The sequence below is a fragment of the Panulirus ornatus genome, chromosome 8 (genome assembly GCF_036320965.1).
Source record: "Panulirus ornatus isolate Po-2019 chromosome 8, ASM3632096v1, whole genome shotgun sequence".
Taxonomy (NCBI): Eukaryota; Metazoa; Arthropoda; class Malacostraca; order Decapoda; family Palinuridae; genus Panulirus; species Panulirus ornatus.
This window is the reverse complement of record NC_092231.1, coordinates 5,283,197-5,303,116: the sequence shown is the minus strand read 5'-3', so window position 1 is coordinate 5,303,116 and position 19,920 is coordinate 5,283,197.

Here is a 19,920-nt window from a genome sequence, read left to right as displayed (position 1 = left end):
ACACACACACACACACATACATATATATATATATATATGAATACATTAGTTTTCTAAAGAATTTAATCTGTTTTAAGCTGTGCATATGAGCCGGGGCTGACGGCGGCCCATATTTGAAGACGTATGTGTGTGAATGTATGCGTGTGTGAATGTATGTGTGTGTGTGTGTGTGTGTGTGTGTGTGTGTGTGTGTGTGTGTGCGCACTACCACATCATCCCCCACTTACGACACAAAGTAATGCCGTCGCTGGAGGACGAACGACCAGTGTCGAGGGAAGGGTTAAAGAAAGAAAGAAAATATTATAAAAACCAGAGAGAGAGAGAGAGAGAGAGAGAGAGAGAGAGAGAGAGAGAGAGAGAGAGAGAGAGAGAGAGAGAGAGAGAGAGAGGTGCATCGGGGCTTCGGCAAGCCCAAGGAGGAGGAGGAGGAGAACGGAAGGGAGGGAGGGAGCGACACGAGCCCCAGCGAGTGTGTGACGGATGGTGAGGTGTGTAATGGTGAGAGGAGGCTTGGCTCCTCCATCCCCCGCACCCTTGCCAACGGGTAATTAACCTAAGGTGGTCAGGTCATTGTCAAGAAATATACGTAAGCTAGGGACCACGACACGTCAGGTCGACGTACATCTATACGTCAGGTCGACGTACTTCTACGCGTCAGGTCGACGTACTTCTACACGTCAGGTCGGCATACTTCTACACGTCAGGTTGACGTACTTCTACACGTCAGGTCGACGTACTTCTACACGTCAGGTTGACGTACATCTACACGTCAGGTCCACGTACTTCTACACGTCAGGTTGACGTACATCTACACGTCAGGTCGACGTACTTCTACATGTCAGGTTGACGTACATCTACACGTCAGGTCGGCGTACTTCTACACGTTAGGTTGACGTACATCTACTCGTCAGGTCGGCGTACTTCTACACGTCAGGTCGACGTACTTCTACACGTCAGGTCGACGTACATCTACACGTCAGGTCGACGTACATCTACACGTCAGGTCGACGTACTTAGTGCCTCATGGGGTTGTCATGACCAAAGACGAATCGCGTAGTGTTACTCGGTGTTGAGTCACCCGTGGTGTTCACGCGTCTGTTGTATCGAAGATATGTGTTATCTGGTGGACAGATACACAGGCGGGGCATTTCAGCGATAGCGTGGGTTGAAGGGCGAGTATATCTAAGGGTTAGGTGGAGGCCAGTACAGAGTAGTACAGTGGGTACAGTACACGGAAGTAGGAAGGTGACAGTGGGCCCCGAGTGGGGTCCAGGGACCCAAAAGGGGTCTCCCCCCCTCACCCCTTCTCCCGTAAGGGTGTGAGGGAGGGAGGGAGGGAGGGAGGGAGGTCTGGTATACATCCAGTACGTGAAATGCAGTTACAGGATAGTACAAAGATAGTTCAAGATATGTCATGCATACACAGAGCGCCTTGTTAACGTTCGAATTACAGCGCGTGGACAAACGCAGATTACATGTATATACGCGCGTATCTGGCGTAGGACAGTAGAGCGCACAGTCGTTAACTCGTCCCTGAGCGCGATTGGTCAATGACTCGTCCAGGTCGTTTTCATGACACTTGCTTCCCTCGCGGGATGATACGATGGACAGCCCCCCCGGGGGAAGGGTCAGGCAGGCAGCCGCCCGTCCAAGCCACTCACCCTGGCCTTGCTGGAAGACGGAACCTGAACACCCCCTCCCGCCCCTCCTCCCGCCTCTCCCTCGCCTCGCCTCCCGCCTCTCGAACTCCTCAGCCACGACTCCAATTCCGGCCCGCACCGCGAGCTGCGGCCGTCTTCAGCAGGCACTACAGCTCCCTATCTCCCAGGATACCAAAGGGGCGACAGATAAGCACGACAGAAACGCCCAACATTCCCTCGAAAGCCTCGAGACAACAGCTAACGAGAGAGAGAGAGAGAGAGAGAGAGAGAGAGAGAGAGAGAGAGAGAGAGAGAGAGAGAGAGAGAGAGAGAGAGAGAGAGAGGACCTGATAAGCCCCCCCAGCGCTAGCTAGCCACCCAGCCTGGCTGGCTGGAGACGGTAGCCACCAGGTCAAGTGCCTCTGGCTTCTGCTCCGTCGTCGCCTCCTTCCACAGACACGACGGACGGACGGCCGCTCCGCGCAGACGACGACGACGACGCGGCCGCCCTTGTGTTGCGTCGCCCAAGAAAGGACCCCCCCACCCCCCCTCACCCCTCCCTCCTACCTCCTACGGACGGAGGAGGAGCCGTGTCGTGCTGGCATGATGATGGAGGCGCGAGGCCCCGGGCGTGTACCCCTGCCGTACACAATCATCCCCAGAGGTGGATCGAAAAGCCGAAGTACACAACTCCTGCGCAAATGTAAGTTGGGATTTCAGTGTACGTTACGAGGGTTGGAACCTCTTGGTATCGCCAGGGGATACCACTTGTCAAGTCCTGGTATCTTCAGTTATCTCCCAAGGACGAGATCCAAACCCACCCACCCCCTCATCCCTCCCTGTCTGTGGATAGTGTACGTCAGTACATCAAGGGAGGCCTGGGGTAACATCAAGTGCCACACATCTTTCACCGTGTGCGTGATGGCTGGATGTCTCGCCTGCACTGTGCTTCTTCCTGGCGTGCAGGGCTCCAGTCACGGACGGGTATGAGGAGCCCACATCACGGACGGGTATGAGGAGCCCACATCACGGACGGGTATAAGGAGTCCACATCACGGACGGGTATAAGAAGCCCACATCACGGACGGGTACGAGGAGCCCACATCACGGACGGGTACGAGGAGCCCACATCACGGACGGGCCGTAACCTAAACCTAGAGAGGATTATGCAAAGGGGAAAGTGACGAAGAGGCAAGGGAATAACAGTGTGTTAACGCATTTTGGAGGACGAGGAAAATCCTGTCTTTGTGTTCATCAGATGCTGATATGGAGAACACACGCTGAACACGTTCGGTGAACACGTGACGTTTTCCCCCTCACGATCCGGTCGGTGACTCCGAGACTGGACAGGCTGACGTCACGTCCCGTGACAGACATCAGCTCAAAGATATAAAACAACAACAACAACAAAAATGCAAAATAACCAACACCGTCAGCTTCCACGTAGGTGAAGACGCGAGCGAAGTCTCTTCTTCTTCTTTAAGGGTTACAGAAAACGAAGATATGAGAGAGAGAGAGAGATAGATAGATAGATAGATAGATAGATAGATAGAGAGAGAGAGAGAGAGAGAGAGAGAGAGAGAGAGAGAGAGAGAGAGAGAGAGAGAGAGAGGAGGGAGTGTGTGGGTCGTCAGGTGTTGGACAGTATCAGCGGTCGGCGCCCTGGGTCGGGCCCACAATCTCCAGCTTATCGCCACCAACAAGAGGTTGGCTGGCTTCCGTGGGTCTCGCATACCACCCTCACCCCACCACACACACACCCCACCACATCCTTCCTTTATCTCCCGATAACAATGATAACAGTGATAACAGCCCTAATAGCAGAGGCGGTGGTAAGGAGGAGGGGAGGGAGGAGGAGGAGGAGGAGGAGAAACCAGACCAGCTCTGTCCCCTCCCTCCTCCCTCCCTTCCCCGAGAGGGCGGGGAGGGGAGGGAGGGAGGAGGAGAAGGGGGGAATTCGCTAGGCAAGGTTAGGAAGGAACTGGTCATCCCGTACATCAGGATAGGGCTGGCTGGATCCCAGTCCTTTTTTTTTTCAAAAGTGCTCTGAGACGTCGAGGGAATCCAAGGGCTGTCCCCCCCACCTCCCCACCCCACCTCTGTCCTGCTGGTCGTCCCGGTCCTCGACTTCCGTCCTGTGGTTCGCTGTCTTCCACGTCGGCGTCGTACCACCACCAAGTGGTTGGTCAGGGGTGTCCTCACGTAGGGGGACCCACCCAACTGGCCTCAGTCTTCGGACGGTCGTGCAGTTCTTCTACGGCGCCGCTGGTCGTAGGGGGGGGGGGTACTTCTCATCCGTGCCGTCGTGCTCAAGGGTCGTGCCGTCGTATTCAAGGGTCGTACTCTCGTGTTCGAGGGTCGTAACGTCGTGCTGAGGGACTGTGTGTACCGTCGTATTCAAGGGTCGTACCGTCGTGCTCAAGAGGGAAGGGTCCTACCACCGCGCTCGAGGGTCGTGCCCCGAGAAGCTGTTCCTGCCGCTCTCCAGTAAATCATGCGACGCGAGGCTTCATAAGCGTCCTATGATTTCCTTCTTGACATCTTCGTCAGGTGTGTTGATCATGACGACATCATAATGGTAGTCACCTCCCGCATTATACGCACACACACACACACACACACACACACACACAACACACACACGTCTCTTGCCTGACGTCCAATCATGTCGTTTGGGAGTTTCTGTTCATGACCTCAGAAAACAGTGTTATCTTGTTATCTCGGCCTCTCGGGACCCTACAGGTGTTTATCATGTCTTCCCTTATCATCCTCGCCTCCAGTCAGGCCAGACTAAGGTCTTCTTTCTTCTGACGTTCGTGAATCATCGCTCACGATGTTCCTACGCTCTCCTCCCTGGGGCACCTTATGCAGCAGGTCAACCAAAGTTCAAATACTGAGGAGACCAAGTTCTTACGACGAGCAGGGGAAATAGAAGGAGTTAAAACCTCGTCCGTTTCCTTGCGCTACCTCGCTAACGCGAGAGACGGCGGTTAAGTATGATAATAATGATGATGATGATGATGATGATGATGATGATGATATATATATATATATATATATATATATATATATATATATATATATATATATATATATATATATTCTTTCTTTTCTTTCATACTATTCGCCATTTCCCAAATTAGCGAGGTAGCGTCAAGAACATGGAAATCACCACTATATCCACGTACTTTTCAGGCGATTTCCCTGATCAAGACTCACTTTACCCCCAAGTGTGTTAATTACACTCTGGTCGGCTAATTACCGTTTTCCATCAGTAGTCTACATCATCAAGCCTTTACATCTCGTTTTCTATTGGACTGACCACAACAATACTTTATCTTAAAAAAGTCTTTTAATCATTTTCATTTTCCTGTTATTACGTACTGCATCAGTCATGTCTGACGTGGTAAGCAAACATGACGGGGAATCATTCCACCCCGTCCGGAAAGTCATACACACACATCACAAAACAGAAGTGGACCCAACATTTATCCCTGAAGCACTCCGTCTTATCACTCACTCCTCGCCCAGCTCCAAGTGGTTTGCTGCCTGTGACCCGTGTCTTCTCCATCCTCCCTGCCACTTAAAGACACTTGTCTGTCCGTTCGCATATCCTTTTTCTGACACCAAACAGAGTGACACAAAACAGAAGTGGACCCAACATTTACCCCTGAGGCACCCCGTCTTATCACTCACTCCTCGCCCAGCTCGAAGTGGTTGGCCGCCTGTGACCCACGTCTTCTCCCACCCTCCCTGCCACTTATGATGTCTGTCTCCTTCCTTACACCGCTAATCTTCAGATCTCTTTACCATCTCATGTCTCTCCTAACATCTCCAAAAAGCAAAAAAAAAAAAAAATCTTAAGACTCCTTCTTGTCCTATCCTCTGTGTTTCCATTTATGTATTCTATGTCTGGTCTCAAAATGATAGATATTTACCATGACCGAAGCTTCTGTGTTGAGAACAGTAATTAATGGTGATAATGGTAGAGGGATGAACAGCCGGTAGTTAAGAGGCTAACGGGATAATAATCAGCTGATCAGATGTGGCCATTAGGAGCTAGGCGGTAGAAGGTGTTACGTGAGAGGTCGTACGGGACAAGCATGTTAGAGCTGGGAACGTAAGCAAGGCCAGTGAGAGAGAGAGAGAGAGAGAGAGAGAGAGAGAGAGAGAGAGAGAGAGAGAGAGAGAGAGAGAGAGAGAGAGAGAGAGAGAGCGTTACTGGCAGCTAATAGCCTCCAAGTAAAGAGATGATGAAAAATGAAGCCACTGCTTCGAAGGTCTCTCACTTGGCTTCGAACAGCCACGATTACCCAAAGTTGCTACATGAAACACACCATACAACACGTCAAACATTCTCCTGTATCTCACAGTTCTTCTCACAGTTGTTCGTAAGTTGTTATTGGAGCGGCAGGAACGTGTATGCCTTCGATGGCATACACACGTGTGCAAATATACGAGTTGGCACGCATGCAAAAACGCATGCGCATGCACACACACACACACACACACACACACACACACACACACACACGAGATGGGGACCCCGTGAATGTAACATACCGTCTGCTTACAGGGGAAAGTAATTCCATATGACTAAGTGTATGTGGATAACTTAATCACCTCCTTAGGATAAAAAAAGAGACTAAAACTTCGGATTTCAAAGTACATTCTTAAACAGACAGATGGTTAACGCTTTCATCACCACCACCTCTCGAATCATCAACCGTGTGCGCGCGCATAATAGGGGTTAAAATCTGTATGTGGAGGTGGCAAAATAGCCCTTACAGCGCACAGATGTAAAGATAAGCGTATATGAACTATAATATAGACCCTTACTGGACTATTTATCACTAGTTCGATACCCCATCAAAAAGCTGGTTGGAGCTGATGAATGAGAATAAGAAAAGAAAAAATATGTATTTGAAATGCTGAAGCTAATAATGGGCAGGAACGGGTCGGTTTAATTACATTACGTTTACCGGCTCACGTGAGCAAGACGACATCACAGGCACTCGAAAAATAAATACCCTCTGAGGAGGAAGGGTAGATTTCTACTGCAGAAGTACCGTTGCCAGAGGACGGGGTCGGGGAGGCAAACACCTCAACGTACTTCGGTGATGCAGACAAGCAGCAAACAGTGCTTTGAGGCACCACCGTCCAGTGTCGTAGGCTTGTACACAACACAAAGTCACGAGGGAAGGCTACAGGAACACACACACACACACACACACACACACACACGCTGTTAAACACGAAGCCACAAGTACACTATAATCAAATTCACTTAACACAGGAACCAACCTATAATCCTCAGGCGCGCAAGAAACACTATAAAAAAAAGAAGTACAATTAACCGATTTACGCGAAACATCATCCAACGAGCCAATCAAGTCTCGGCGGAGGACGGGAAGGGTTGCCATAGGTCACCAAATTTTATTGCCCTGCGTCACGACCGTCTTCTGTCGCTGGTACCGCCTTTTTATTGCTGTACAGCCGTGCCGCCAGCCCATCACAGCCACAGCCGCCCCCCTTCCTCATACCTACCCCCATTCATGATGGGGGGGCTCTCCTCCACCGCGTTGAGGACGGAGGTTCATCAGTCCTGACGCGTGGGGCGGCGGGGAGCGGGGAACAGTAGCGCAGCAGACGACGATCAAGACTCCAGGCGTGGGATACCCGTCTGTTGCCAGGGGTGTGGGTGGCTGCTCCTCCTGCCCTTGTTACTACTGTGCTGACTTGTTGTCACTGTAGTCATGCAGGTGGTCGATACATGTTTGAAATATACAAGGTACAGATGAAGATCCTGCCATTACTTGATATATATATATATATATATATATATATATATATATATATATATATATATATATATATATATCACAAAGCACAATACCCTCGAACAGAAAGTATTCGAACCCGGACATTTTGTGTGGTAGCTGGGAACGCTAACCGCTCGGTTATGATCGCCCCTTATAGGGAAATGACTCTTCGATCACTAGTAATCGAATACACTTCGTCTCGCATCCATGCGGTAAGGTAAACACACAATTCCTTTTCATACTCAGAGAAAGTATAGTAATTACAAGTACATCAAGGCCGGGCCTTATCTGATATACAAAAGACAAGGCAAAGTATTTACTAATTTTAGAGGAAGTGAAAGACATGTTTTAAAAAGTTCCAGGTTATTGATAATGGACAGGCATGAGAGTTCCAAAGCTTTCAGATGTTGGGCAAGAAACAGTTATCAAAACGGCCCACCCTTGAGTTGCCGACAGCCACACAATCATATGACGCACCAAAGTAATACCTATAGAAGAAGGAAAGTGAACCAACAGTGTACTGGAAGTATTGATCTTTCAACATTAAGGCTCTGAATGTCTTTTTTTCTGTGGTTGCTAAACATCAAGAGACTTGTTCTGACGGTTCTGTCAGAAGCTTTTGCCAAGGAAGGTGTAGGGAAGGTAGCATGACCAGGAGGGTGAGTAGCAGTTTAGAGGAGCAGGGTTAATTTCTGTGAAGGATTTCAAGATAAGCATCTTCCTTGCCCAAAAACTGGAACAGGTTAAGAGTATTTCGCTAGCGTTTAGTCTGTGGTATCAGTGTGTGTGTGTGTGTGTGTGTGTGTGTGTTACGCAGCATCTAGCATGGCTGGGGTTAGCTAAGAGGCGGGTTATGGGGTGGGGAGGGAGCAGGTTAGGTATCTACGACACAGAGGAGTCTCGAAACATGCGCCTGGCTCCTACATACAAGCCATTCGAGGTAATGTGCAAAACAGCAATTGTTAAAGTTAATTCTTAGCTTCTCAACTGCTTAAAAAAAAAAAATAGAATTTCCCCAACATCTCCGCCTGTCGTCACGGCCAGCAGAGCTAAAAATAATCGAAAGAAGACATCGCTCTACGAACCAGATGAAGAGGAAAAGCAGTAAACAGTCCAGTGTTTATCTTGAGTTGTAACTTATAATTGGAGTAATTTCTCCTCAAGTTTCCCCGGCGATGAATCAACTCGACTTTCACCAGCGACTGCGCACTACGCTACCCTTTTCTTCTTTTCTTTCAAAAAAAAAACTAACTTTTTTGGAGGGAAAGATTGAGTCTTGAGGAGAACCCAACGCGTCACCAACGTACGTTCTCGGGAGATGAATGACTGGCCAGAGGAGACATCGCTGCTAGCCTTATCTCACACCATCTCCCTTGCAGTCAGGGGGACGGCCCACCACAGATAGATACCCTTGTGTTCCTCGACCTGAATAACATAATTCGCCGCCCGTGAGGCCTTGTAACGAGAGGATGGCTTGTTGATCAACGATGAAGGATCTGCGTGTAAGAGCGGCGGGTGCGCGCGGCTGGAGGCATCTGGCATCGGCGGTGATCGCTCATTTCCCCCCTGGTGAGGAGGCGCCGTCCGCCTCACCAGGGACAGAAGGATGAGTGATCCATAGGGTAAGTATCATCTTGTCCTCATTCCTCCTCCCCTTGCTTGATGACTGGGAGTACCACTTCTTGCCCGATGAATCCGGTCAAATTTCCATCGGATTTGGCGCGCATGCGCTAACGATAGATTAAAAATCCACACGCATAAACAAGATATCAAAAAGCGTTTGGCGAAATATCAACACGTAATTTTCACGTGTCTTGTTATAGATGTATAACGAAAATAAAGATGATTTAGCAAGGCGTAACGAGACGCAATACTAATTGATGTACCAGTTACGGACGCCGGTGACATGTGGCAGATCTAATCACCCAATCAAGCTGCCGCATTCATAATCCGGTCGGCCAATCATGTGCTCGCACTCATCGGGCGATGCTTGATGGTGATGTAGGCAATAACGAATGGCCGACTTGGAGGTGAGGGAGGAACAGTTGAGATCGGCCCAGAAATCCAGTCAAGAGCAATTTCAAAACAGATGTGCCTAAAGAAGTCATAGAAAAACGATTAAAAAAATATATGAACACAAGAATATGTGGGAAGGAACATTAGAAAGGTGTTCTACAATGTCCAGAATAGATGCTAAGTGGGGTACTGAATTCACCATACTTTTCTTTATCAAACTCACTTGCATTCTTTTTTATGTGAAACAGGTAATAGTGAGGTAACGTCTGGGGAGAGAGAGCGTTGGGTAGCTCACACGTGCAAAGCGGCTGAAGACTTGTGCAAAAGCGACGTTTTATAACTTAAAATATATATATATACAACGAGAGAGAGAGAGAGAGAGAGAGAGAGAGAGAGAGAGAGAGAGAGAGAGAGAGAGAGAGAGAGAGACTTGTGCACGTACGTACGGTCTGACGGTATGGCGCCTCGTAAAGCTCGGGTAAATTAAATAATTCAATAAACAACGAAAGAAAAGTCCGTTGTGATTTGCCGTGTGTGTGTGTGTGTGTGTCCTTAAGTTGTGGGAATAGGTAAGTTGGTTCCCACCTCCCGTTTTCTTTCTTAATCCCCTCCCACCCCCAACCCCCATAGTCTTCCCCTTAAGTTCCCCCCAGGTAAATCCCTCGTCCTTGCCCTCCTCCTCCACCCTCCCCCCCCCCCCCCCGGTCACCACCCTTCTTCCGGAGCCGCCAACCCCCCCCCCCCCCCCCGCACCCCGCCTGGTGATTGCCCAATTTGCTATTCCGTTTCTCTAATCTTATAGGAAGCGGCGGCAAGTAAGGAAGGGGCGGCCCGGCCAAGGCCCGTCTTCCGCCATGTAATTGTCCCGCGTCAGGACTTCAAAAGCCCGCGAGCCGGCGGGCCGGCCCTCCGGCCGCGTGCGTCATCCCCCACCTACCACCACCCAATCACAACCCATTATCCACCATTCTTTTCCCGACCCCATTTATTTTTTTTTGTCTTGTTTTCTTTTTTCTCTTTTTTTTCTGAAGAAGAAATACGGCCAGGGATACGGGTGGTTGAGGGGGGGGGGTTGGGGGGGTGAGAATACGAGATGTAACGAATGTACACATACATGATTTGTGTGTGTGTGTGTGTGTGTGTGTGTGTGTGTGTGTGTGTGTGTGTGTGTGTGTGTGTGCCTGTAATTATCTATACAGTGTGGAGGAGGAGGGGAGGGGAGGGGAGAGAGGGAGTTATACAACTTGTGTCTACTGTCAAAAAGATTCAGAGTGTGTGACCGCTCGTATATATACTCCAATCACCCATTAGTCAGCAAAAGCCCTTCAGTAGTGTTGTGGCCTCTGGTTGGTCCGTCTTCACCTGTCCAGTACAGTCCAAACTGGTGAACACAAACCCCGAGACTTGTAACATAGTCTCATATATGTATTCCATTCCACCTTGGGCAGATGTGTGACCTCCAACAACCCCATGTATTTCAAACCCACTTGGTTTCCGGGGTGTACCATCTTGGCTGCCCTCCTCTGGACCTTCTCTATCGTATCTTTATGTCTCTTTGTATGAGGTGATCACACTAGGGATATAATTAGGGATATAACATATCTAAGGTCTATCTTGAGTATCTCTGGGGATAAGGGAGGAAGATCACGGCGTATCGAACGAGTCGACTATGAGGGGCGGGAGCGGTGAGGAGAGGGGCGGTGGAAGTACTCCCCCTCCTGTGTTATCACCATGTAAAACTAGGGTGTTTGGGTCGAGGTGGTGTGCAAAGTGAGAGGGTTAGGGAAAATGATTTGGTAAACAGAGAAGAGGTAGTAAAAGCTTTGCGGAAGATGAAAGCCGGCAAGGCAGCAGGTTTGGATGGTATTGCAATGGAATTTATTAAAAAAGGGGGTGACTGTATTGTTGACTGGTTGGTAAGGTTATTTAATGTATGTATGACTCATGGTGAGGTGCCTGAGGATTGGCGGAATGCGTGCATAGTGCCATTGTACAAAGGCAAAGGGGATAAGAGTGAGTGCTCAAATTACAGAGGTATAAGTTTGTTGAGTATTCCTGGTAAATTATATGGGAGGGTATTGATTGAGAGGGTGAAGGCATGTACAGAGCATCAGATTGGGGAAGAGCAGTGTGGTTTCAGAAGTGGTAGAGGATGTGTGGATCAGGTGTTTGCTTTGAAGAATGTATGTGAGAAATACTTAGAAAAGCAAATGGATTTGTATGTAGCATTTATGGATCTGGAGAAGGCATATGATAGAGTTGATAGAGATGCTCTGTGGAAGGTATTAAGAATATATGGTGTGGGAGGAAAGTTGTTAGAAGCAGTGAAAAGTTTTTATCGAGGATGTAAGGCATGTGTACGTGTAGGAAGAGAGGAAAGTGATTGGTTCTCAGTGAATGTAGGTTTGCGGCAGGGGTGTGTGATGTCTCCATGGTTGTTTAATTTGTTTATGGATGGGGTTGTTAGGGAGGTAAATGCAAGAGTTTTGGAAAGAGGGGCAAGTATGAAGTCTGTTGGGGATGAGAGAGCTTGGGAAGTGAGTCAGTTGTTGTTCGCTGATGATACAGTGCTGGTGGCGGATTCATGTGAGAAACTGCAGAAGCTGGTGACTGAGTTTGGTAAAGTGTGTGGAAGAAGAAAGTTAAGAGTAAATGTGAATAAGAGCAAGGTTATTAGGTACAGTAGGGTTGAGGGTCAAGTCAATTGGGAGGTGAGTTTGAATGGAGAAAAACTGGAGGAAGTGAAGTGTTTTAGATATCTGGGAGTGGATCTGTCAGCGGATGGAACCATGGAAGCGGAAGTGGATCATAGGGTGGGGGAGGGGGCGAAAATTTTGGGAGCCTTGAAAAATGTGTGGAAGTCGAGAACATTATCCCGGAAAGCAAAAATGGGTATGTTTGAAGGAATAGTAGTTCCAACAATGTTGTATGGTTGCGAGGCGTGGGCTATGGATAGAGTTGTGCGCAGGAGGATGGATGTGCTGGAAATGAGATGTTTGAGGACAATGTGTGGTGTGAGGTGGTTTGATCGAGTAAGTAACGTAAGGGTAAGAGAGATGTGTGGAAATAAAAAGAGCGTGGTTGAGAGAGCAGAAGAGGGTGTTTTGAAATGGTTTGGGCACATGGAGAGAATGAGTGAGGAAAGATTGACCAAGAGGATATATGTGTCGGAGGTGGAGGGAACGAGGAGAAGAGGGAGACCAAATTGGAGGTGGAAAGATGGAGTGAAAAGGATTTTATGTGATCGGGGCCTGAACATGCAGGAGGGTGAAAGGAGGGCAAGGAATAGAGTGAATTGGAGCGATGTGGTATACAGGGGTTGACGTGCTGTCAGTGGATTGAATCAGGGCATGTGAAGCGTCCGGGGTAAACCATGGAAAGCTGTGTAGGTATGTATATTTGCGTGTGTGGACGTGTGTATGTACATGTGTATGGGGGGGGTTGGGCCATTTCTTTCGTCTGTTTCCTTGCGCTACCTCGCAAACGCGGGAGACAGCGACAAAGTATAAAAAAAAAAAAAAAAAAAAAAAAAAAACTAGGAACAGAGGATGGAGCCAAGTGAGGATCTCTTCACCCCCCCACTCCCCCTCATCCATGGCCCAGTCGTGTATTTCTTACACCACCTTGTTAGGGCGAGAGCAAGCCAACAGACAGCAGGTATAAAGGAAACAATAAATAAAGCCGACCGAACATCCCATTTTCCATGTTCATAAACACAGCAGACAATTGACACAGACTAGCTCCATAGGGAAGACTGTCGACCCTCTCACACACCGTCCCATTCCGCACACACACACACACACACACACACACACACACACACACACACACACACCGTCCCATTCCACACACACGTTCATAAGACATGTCTTCCGCCAGATCATAGTCATTTCCAGGTCTTGTATCACTTGTGTCCCATCCTCATTAACTCTGCAACTGCTTGTGTCGAACACCATCTACCTCGTGTCACATCAACCCTGTGTGTGTGTGTGTGTGTGTGTTACCTCCCATATCCCAGGGACGTACACAACGTCGCGAACTTCTTTATGCATATCCTTCCGTCACTGTCGCCTTACGTGGCTCTCTCTCTCTCTCTCTCTCTCTCTCTCTCTCTCTCTCTCTCTCTCTCTCTCTCTGCTCACTCTCGTCTCTACTGTGCTCACTCGTCTCAACTGCGCGCACTCTCGTCTCTAACTGCGCTCACTTTCGTCTCTACCGTGCTCACTCGTCTCTGTTCCCCTCCTGAGGAGGTTTGGTATATTCGATCCATTACCGGGAGCCCCTCCCACCCCGAGCACTACGCTGACCCACCTCCTCACTCTGACCCACTCCCCACTCCCCCGCTGTCTGTCCCATGGGTAATTTCTCCTTTGCAAGCACTCGAGACAATTGCTCTTTCCCAGTAATGCACAGACGATGCTTTTTTTTTTTTTTTTTCAGCGGTGCAGCCCATGTGGTTCAGCGATTTACTCATGTTTTGTTCATTTTCTCGACGTCTTCCTCAAGAAATGAAGGTGGTGTAGCGTTCGCCCTCTCCCATCCCCTATCGACCGATCCCTCTCCTGAACCATCCCTGACCAACACCTTCGTTGGTCTGTGACTGTGTTGTGTTTTTTTTGTACGCTTTCGAATACACAGGGAGAGGGACACACACACACGCTCCTCTGAATATAATCGCTCAACGAAATCTTTGTTGGTGTGTAGAGTGGTTTTTTGGACACTCATTTGGAGTAAACAGGGATGGATACACACCTTATTCTGAATAATCCGCAAGCTACATCTTAGCTGGTCTCTGATATGTGTTCTTTACACTCTTCTGAGTACACAGGGAGAGACACCCTCTTCTAAAGCAACACTTCAGTTGGTTTGTGATGTATTCTTACACCTTTGAGTACCACCATCTCATGGGGCACCATCTCTTGAACCATCTCATGGGGCACCATCTCTTGAACCATCTCATGGGGCGCCATCTCTTGAACCATCTCATGGGGCACCATCTCTTGAACCATCTCATGGGGCACCAATCTCTTGAACCATCTCATGGGGCACCAATCTCTTGAACCATCTCATGGGGCACCATCTCTTCTTATTCACACTACTTTTTAAACTTCTGTGCGCTCTCCACATTTACCGTGTCCTCATATGCAGGTTATCCCATTCAACCACGGATCTTGATACTGTGAACGTATTTCTTTACATCATTTCTGAGAAGATTCTGAGTCAGTTTCATGTCCTCTGGTTGTTCTTGCACCTTGGGAAGGAAGTGTTCACTGCTGAGTGTCATCACAATGGTTTCAAAAACTTGATAAGTTGAGATCAGGTCACGCGTGGCTCTTCTCTCGTCCACGGTGGGCATCCGGGACCTCACAAACACGCATCGTACCAACCGCGCTAGCCCTTCAAAGATCCCTACCCCTGAGGGAGTGACCATCCAAAGCAATAATGGTGGTTCGTGCCAGCTGACATGCTCCTCTCACCGTCCCCCACAGACATTCGAAATTACAACCGAATCCTTTGTAAAAACACTTTATTTACACTTATATATCAGAGAGTGGATGCGTTTGGGTGCAGGAGACCCGAGAACCACGGTATGTCTGGTTGGTGTGCCCTGTGCCTCTCCAACGCACCTCAAGTTTGACTACGTCTGTAAGTGTACGACTTCGTCTTCTTCTTCTTCACCAGTGCCCTTCCTCCGCTGGCGTCTGGAAATCACCGTGACGCCTTCCGCTGCCTAGAATGACTGGCGCCTCCATCAGTCGGAGGGGGGCACAGAACGTTGCTCTCATGATCTGGCGGAGAAAACAGAGCCTTAGGTGCGCCCTCTGGTAGGCGGAGCGGCTTTAACACCCGCTGGAGGACCTACCGGAGTGTGGAGGACCTACCCGACGGTGAAGCAGGCGAGGAGAAACAGTATTCGGTTTTCACTTACAAAAATCGTAACATAGATCGACGACCAGATTATGTTACGGTCATATTCCCGGTCAATCATTTACGCAACAGATGTCGCTGAACCATCTTCCTTGAGGCCTTGCGATATCTCTTTGCGACATAACCTGTGCGGTACTGCGTCATAGCTCGAGGACAGAGCCTTTGTGAGACAGTTGGAGAGAACGCAAGTGCCGCTGAGAGCGCTTACTCGTGAGCTACTCATAACTCGTGAGCCGTTATGAGACGTGAGGACGCTGGTGATGAGGCGCTGTGCTGTCGACACGGGGTTCCCCCCTCATGTCTCCGGAACCTGAGTTTAGCCTCATAGGAGGATCGTCATCATCATCAGTAATAGTTACTATCAATTTATCATTATCATCTTATTATCATTATCATCATCATTACCACGTATACCAAGGACGAGTCTGTGGGCCTTGGCTGTGGTCGGTGAGCTCTGGTTTCGGTACATTAAACAGGACAATTAAGAGTGAATTATGATGTACAAATGGGGCCATTGTTCGTCTGTGCCTGACGCTACCTCGCTAAAGGCGCGAGACGGTGGCAATTACATTATCATTACGCACTTACCACAAGCAGCAGTTAACACGATTACCGAAACGATGTCTTCTGCCACTAAATTCATCTATCCTTCTAGGATGTGTCTGGGTGAAATTCATAACATGATCTGAACACCAAGAGACATTCTTGAGACATTCTTACTGAACACCAAGAGACATTCTTACTGAACACCGAGAGACATTCTTACTGAACACCAAGAGACATTCTTACTGAACACCGAGAGACATTCTTACTGAACACCAAGAGACATTCTTACAGAACATCGAGAGACATTCTTACTGAACACCAAGAGACATTCTTACTGAACACCAAGAGACATTCTTTCGTTATTTCCGGACGATACGGGAGCCGGACTCTGGCCAATCTCGAGCATAACTGAAATTTAATATCGAGTAATCATCCTCATACGAGCATTTCCGGACACTGGACGTTCTTACAATGGAAAAAGAAAAAGACGATTGGATTTTCTATATCGAGTCAACTCTGAAAAATGACAGAAGACTGCGGTATTGCTCGTGTGACGGCGTAAAACGACGGTAGTACAGAATTTCTTTTTTTTTTAGGGGGGGGGGGGCACAAAACTTGAAATCGAAGGCCACAGAAAACGGCACTGCTGAAGTATACCTGAGCAACAATACGGCATACCTATAAACTCATAGCACAGAAAACGGTCATGCTGAAATACGTGAGCCATAAAGCGGCATATTATCAAAACCTCACAGCACAGAAAACGGCAACGATAAAACTGGAGACGAATACAATCGCAATGTCTGGAACTGACAAACACAGAAAACGGCACGATGATGCCATTTTTGTCTTGGGCTGGCTCCCCAACAGAGAGAGAGAGAGAGAGAGAGAGAGAGAGAGAGAGAGAGAGAGAGAGAGAGAGAGAGAGAGAGAGAGAGAGAGAGGGGAAAATGAACCAACACTGCCCTGCGGAGTCAAACTTTCAGGTCGGAGTGGTGCGAAAGGTCTGTTTCTGCCAAGAGTCTCTCAAGTTATCATGTGAAGGCTGAAGCATCACCTGGTGTAAGAAAGGGATATGTCCAAGTAATTATCTAAGACCCAGAAGCACCTGAGGCCATGATGGAAGAGCGGTACGTCTCACACGGACGGGGGGGTCAGCTCTTGCCCACAAGGGTCAGCTCTTGCCCACAAGGGTCAGCTCTTGCCCACCATGACAGACTCGGCTGCTCGGTGTAACAAAGTGTGGGGTTGTTTATTTTCTTTTTTCTTCCTTCCTTTCGAGACTTGATGAGATGTTTCGAAGATACGAGGCATTATCTTTCTTTTTTTTCTTTCTCGTGAAGTTATGGAATGCCAGCGACATCGAAGGCGGAAAAGTTGTGTGTGTGTGTGTGTGAGAGAGAGAGAGAGAGAGAGAGAGAGAGAGAGAGAGAGAGAGAGAGAGAGAGAGAGAGAGAGAGAGAGAGAGAGAGAGAGAGAGAAAGAGAGAGAGATTTAAGAAAGAAAGAAAGAAAAAGAAAGAGGGAAGAAATTTTTAGGTTGGTGCGACATGAAGGTTGTCTGGGCTCCGTCTAACCCCCACTCGGAAATTCTGATCAAATCTGAGTTTATTGAGGAAGCTGTGACATGACGAGACGCAGGTGGAACAGAGAGAGGATTTGAAGGAAGTGTAGGAATGCAGCGTTGAGATATTAACCTATGAGTGTTTGAAGGAAGTGTAGGAATGCAGCGTTGAGATATTAACCTATGAGTGTTTGAAGGAAGTGTAGGAATGCAGCGTTGAGATATCAAGGTACGAGTGTTTAAAGGAAGTGTAGGAATGCAGCGTTAGAGTCATTAACGTACGAGTGTATCTGATGAATCATTTATTGACGAAAGGAAATAACAGATAAAATGGAGGAAGAAGGGAGGAGGCAGGACAGAACCTTGGGAAACACAGGTGTGGATTGAGAGAGAGAGAGAGAGAGAGAGAGAGAGAGAGAGAGAGAGAGAGAGAGAGAGAGAGAGAGAGAGAGAGAGAGAGGAGTGATTCTATGAGTGTGCGAAAAGACTTCGGGAGGGATTTAGGATTAGTAAGAGCAGCATCAGCGGTTGAGGGTAATGTTTATAGGGACATGCGCGGTGGAGCGAGAGGAGACAAAAATAATAATGGGTTCCTTTGCCTCAAGAAGAGTAGGAACGGAGGAGTGAAGGAAAGGTAATGTTGGGGAAAGTACTCCCTTGTAAAAAGTCAAGGGAGATAAAAATAAGTGTTCAAATTAAACTACTGAAGTGTGTGTGTGTGTATGTGTGTGTGTGTGTGTGTGTGTGTGTGTGTGTTGAGCACAACAGGTAAGGTGCATGACATGGTGGTGACTGACTGATAAGAGTGGTGTCGTGCACAAAGTATCTGACTGACTGACTGACTGACTGGGGAAGAAAACATCGAGTCATTAAAGATACGTCAACGCCAGAGACCAGAAGGTCTTTACCACTGAAGACGTGGACAGGCTGGTACATTTCCTCTGCTTCAACGAAAGATACAACAAAAAAAAAAAATCAGATGGCGCGAAAAAAAAGACAACAATAAGGACACGCTCACAAAAAAATTATAAGTGGAAGGAAAAAAAACAAAAAACATAGGAAATACGACCATGAAGAAAAAGGTGAGAATTGGGAAAAAAAATTAATTTGAGATGAGAGAAAACGTTTATGCTGTTAATTATATAGGGGGGACAACGGTGGTCGGGCATCAAGGTGTGAAGACGGTGGTTGCAGATGAGAGAGAGAGAGAGAGAGAGAGAGAGAGAGAGAGAGAGAGAGAGAGAGAGAGAGAGAAAATGGGTCGCGGGTGGTGGAAAACAATTAGTGTTGCAAATGAGACGGCAGGAGAGAGAGAGAGAGAGAGAGAGAGAGAGAGAGAGAGAGAGAGAGAGAGAGAGAGAGAGAGAGAGAAATGCATCATTGCAAATTATTAGAGAGGGCAGAAAACGGTAGCGTTACAAATGAGAGAGGAGTAGGGGAAACGGTAATGTCGCAAATTAGAGAACAGAAAACGGTGGTGGTAAGGAAATTACAGAGGATGGGAAGAGCGAGCGGAGCTCCGCCCAGTGACAAAGTAAAGGAAGCTCCCGACACCGACCCCCGACCCCCCCCCTCACTCTGTGACCTCCCCCACCAGCCACTCACCAGGAAAATGGACTCGTCTCCTTACAAACTTGATTATTAATTAAAACGATTGTCCAAGACAATTGAGTGTCTTTGGACAATCGTATGCTTACCAAATGGCGTCCTAGCTACGTCTCTTTCTTGTATATCAACTGACTTATATTTCTCTCTTGTGTCTCCCCTGATGATGTGATTATTACACGAAAGTGCACTTGGGAACTTATCGTGTTTCTTTTTCCCCGTGGACTGTTAGGAATATATATATTCGTATGAGTCCACGGGGAAATGAAACACGATAAGTACCCAAGTGCTCTTTCGTGTAATAATCACATCATCAGGGGAGACACACACTGGTTCGCGATAAAAGTTATGAAAGGTGAAATCGCACCTCAGTTAGGAGTTCATGCGATTTTATTCAACATGTCGTGACACAATCATAGAAGAATTACATATCGAATCTAATTGTACGAACTCCTCCTGAAGTGCGATTTCACCTTATATATGTATACACACGATGCTACTGTGGTGATATTATTGATGAAAGGTGAAATTATTCCTTTCAATCACCGTGACGGATTACATATGGCCAACCACTAATAATCATGTCACCAACGACTCTCTCTCTCTCTCTCCCCACGACCCCAGACAAATCATGACCCCCCCTTCTCTCTCTCTCTCTCTCTCTCTCTCTCTCTCTCTCTCTCTCTCTCTCTCTCTCTCTCTCTCTACCCACGACCCCCGACCTCAGACAAATCATGACCCCACCCACCCCCGCTGACCTTTGCTTGCAAGTCGTCCGTGGCGTGTGTAATACAATAGCT